Raw genomic sequence first — 3,916 nt, forward strand, 5'->3', positions numbered from 1 at the left:
CGAGACTGGGATTCTGCACAGAAAGACTGTTAGTATAGTAGAGTGTCAAGTAAGAGAGAGATATGTTCATGAATTTTAAAGGGTAGAATAGTCAGGGCCTGGTTTAAGATAGCTGGTAAGTTGATAAGAAGCGACTAGGTATTTGATAACCACAGTCACAAGGACAATATTCATAGGCTGGGACCAGTGAGTTAACACTGATGTCAAAGAAGTGACATAGTTATGAAGATGAACAAATGTAGCTAAAAACAGACCCTCAGTATTGTTCATTTAGTTGTGACTGAATGGAGAGCTTAAAACACTCTAGAAGAATACAGAGCAACTGATGCTCAATTTTCTGGGATGAACAAGTCCTAAAAGAGACATCAGCAGCATGGAGACCACTGGTGTGAAGATTTTATTCCCCTGAAACTTGCACCCACACCCACAATGTCAATGCCTGTGACATTAAATTTCTGTAGCACTGATTGGGCAGAAGAAACATGAGCAGAATTCCTGCTTAGGAGCTCTGGCCATGGCTACGCCCACCTTCTTCAAGGAAAAGCACATTGCTGTGAGGCTAATCTTTGAGGACATTGCTATTCTTCTTCTTAATGTACTCCACTGCCATTCTACCTATCATGTCCCAAATCTCATCAAAGGTCATCCCCTTCCCCTTGTCATTCAGTAGTTCGTTTTTAGTACCTTCATCCATTGCCTGGAAGAGAGATGATTGTTAGTATTGACAGTGTTCAAGGAAGAGTACCAGGTTACACACTGAGTGAACAGGAAGCAAATGCATGGGAAAAATGACCCAGAAATCCCATTTGAGTATGAATGTGTAGAAATGAGTGCTTGTGATGATCCACACTAAGCAGATGATATTTCTTTTGAATTTGGTTCTGGCAGTCCTCTAAATCCAGAGCTAAGCTCTAATTTTCAGACAAAGATAGCACAGTAAGTCTAGAAATGTTCCACATTGCTCCTTATAAAAATGAAGCCTATATAAATGCCATCTTCCTTGAGGAAGACCAGAGACACCTGGCCTAGCAAAGGGTGAATGTTTTTTTAAAGTTGCAGAGGCTGAAAACAGAGAAAAAGAGAGAGCATATAAACTTAACTTTCAGTTGTATGCAGCAGCGCTCCCTGAACTCTTTTCAGTCATTTGTCCCTAATTATTTCTCCTGGAGGCAACTGACTAGAGGAGCCCACTCAAGCTCTTTACTGGGAAACATGAGAAAAACATGACTGAATGGTGGATCTTTCTAGGTTTTTTTTGCCAACTTTATTAAATTGGGTATTTCTTATTTACATTTCAACTGTTACTTGCTTTCCCGGTTTCCATGTCAACATCCCCTTAACTCTTCCCCCTACCATTCTATATGGGTGCTTTCCTCCCAATCTTCCCCCATTACTACCCTCCCCCCAAGAGTCCCATTCACTGGGGGGTCCAGCCTTGACAGGACCAAGGGCTTCCCCTTTCTCTGGTGCCCTTAATAGGCTATTTATTGCTACCTATACAGTTGGAGTCCAGGGTCAGTCCATATAAAGTCTTTGGGTAGTGGCTTAGTCCCTGGAAGCTCTGGTTGGTTGGCATTGTTGTTCATATGGGGTCTCAAGCCACTTCAGCTCTTTCATTCCTTTCTCTTTCCTTCAACGGAGGTCCCATTCTCAGTTCAGTGGTTTGCTGCTGGCATTCACCCATGTATTTGCTGTATTCTGGCTGTGTCTCTCAGGAGACATCGACATCAGGTTCCTGTTAGCCTGCACTTCTTTGTTTCACCCATCTTATCTACTTTGGTGGCTGTGTATGTATGGGCCACCTTTGGGGCAGGCTCTGAATGGGCGTTCCTTCAGCCTGTGCAGGAATGGATGTGAGGGGGCTCAATGGTAATGATGGATCTTAGTGAGTCTGAGTGCTCCACCAGATGCACGTCTTACACACACTCCCTGGAACACCTTGGTTTAGCCTCTCCTTGTATATAACTTAATAATTTAGATGTCAGATTAGGGAGTAGTATTCATGGAGAGACAAAGCAAGAGCAACTCTGGCCAGAAGCTTCTTATAAAAATTCTCTGTCTGTCTCGATACAGCATTCTGATTATCTATGTTTCTCATTTATTACAAGTTTAAACTGAGGCTGGAAATATAGTTAAAGCATTAAGAACACTTGCCCTTTTTACAGGCACATGGGTCTTGTATTTATGGTGGCTATAAAACATCTATATTCTAGTGAATAAAGGTCATTCCATACATTTCCTCTATATTCATCAATCACACACACAGGCACACGCGCGCACACACACACACAAGGAAAAAGAGATCTCTCTCTCTTGCTCTCTCTCTTTCCACCCTGGTTAGACTAGGGAATATTAACTGTATTGGAATATGCTTTCCATGTGCTCCGTTTGCTCGAATTTTTTCCCTAGATTTGTCTAATAAAGCAACTATCTAGGACTATCTCAAGTCACCATTTAGGGCTTAATATTCCTCTATTTCACAGTAAATCACTATTGTCAAATACATTCATGGACCTGGTCTTATGTCTAATGTTCCCAATAGATAGTGGAAGTTGCATCTTTTTTACCACAGCAACTTGAATTTGCTTTATCAAAACCAACCAACCAACAAACACACACACACACACACACACACACACACACACACACACACACACACACACAAAATATCCCACCTAGTCTATCTTCCTGGCAATTAAGGAAATGAAATTAAATGTGTTTTAATTTTGTGCCTCTCTGTCATTGGTGAGCAGATATATACCTTTGTTTAGAACATGGGCTCTCAGAATACATTACAACTGCAGTTTCCTAAGTATCAGTATCTAAGTATGACCACCCCAGTCACCCTGAAAGGAAAGAGTTTGAACTTTCACTCTAACTGTTGCAGACTATACACTCCACCATCAGTAAGAAGTACCTACCTTTAGAAAATTTAGAAGTTGATCTCTAAACAGCCTTTCTATTTCCTGGACATCCAGTTCATCTATCGTTTTCACAGAGTACTCTTGAAATATGAAGAAGAGCCTCATTACTTCCTGCTCAGTTGAGGTCAAATTTTGGTCCATCTTATACTCTTGGAAGAATGGAAACAAAAACGTTGCAAGGAGGAGGAATTGTTCACAGTTCCTTGACCTGTTTTCTAGAAAAGAATAAATTGTAAGATCAGAGGAACATCAAATAAAAAGAAATGCTATGTTACTGGTGCTGGGGAGAAAGCTTGTTAATCATATGTAAAAATGATACTTTGATATTCTATAGAAAATCAAAAATTACAGCATTTTGTAACACAAGGCTCTTACAAACAGGAAAGAAAACAACAAACCTGTCAAGGACAACTGGAAAGGCTTCTAAGAGAAGGGATTAAAACAGTTCTGTGTCAAGGAAAAAATAAATCATTATGATCAAGCTTGTAGCACCCTGATAGGGAAATCGAAAGATCACTTACCAAACTGTGTAGCCACACAGAGTGTGTGTCAGAGGAGGTGTACACAAATATTTATAGGTAGGCCCTTGCTGGAGTCATGACTTTCCTAGGGAAATACTGCATCACAACTTAATAATCTAGTTACCCTCCCAATCCTAGAGTTGGGACAGAACTAATATCTCTATATATCTTTCTCTTTCTCTCTTCTTCTTCTCTCTGCTCTTCTTTCTATGTTTCTCTTCTCCACTCTCTTCTTCTTCTCCCTTCCAGTGTCCCTACCTTCTTTGCTTGCTATTTTACTCTTCCTCTTTCAAATCAATAACCTGAGTGTAAAGCTGGCTAGAGGACTTCCTGATCTGGCTTCAGTAAGAGAAGATGGACCTAATTTTTTAGAGACTAGATGCCCCAGGGAGGTGAAAGGCCTGATACTGTTGAGTGGAGCAACCTCTCAGAGGCAAGGGTGAGGAGGAATGGAATGAGCAACTACAGGAA

At 40.9% G+C, this 3,916-nt stretch overlaps 1 long non-coding RNA gene across 1 annotated transcript; it reads right to left on the reverse strand.

Moving 5' to 3' along the window:
* Positions 1 to 527: 527 nt before the first annotated feature.
* On the reverse strand, positions 528 to 3,065 carry LOC147996370 (uncharacterized). Its single transcript, XR_015678108.1, has 2 exons — positions 2,922 to 3,065; positions 528 to 697 (listed from the first exon to the last, which is right to left on the reverse strand). It is a non-coding gene; the product is annotated as an uncharacterized LOC147996370 (long non-coding RNA).
* Between the last annotated feature and the right edge of the window lie 851 nt (positions 3,066 to 3,916).

The sequence above is a fragment of the Rattus norvegicus genome, chromosome 2, assembly GCF_021556685.1.
Source record: "Rattus norvegicus strain SHRSP/BbbUtx chromosome 2, alternate assembly SHRSP_T2T, whole genome shotgun sequence".
Taxonomy (NCBI): domain Eukaryota; kingdom Metazoa; phylum Chordata; class Mammalia; order Rodentia; family Muridae; genus Rattus; species Rattus norvegicus.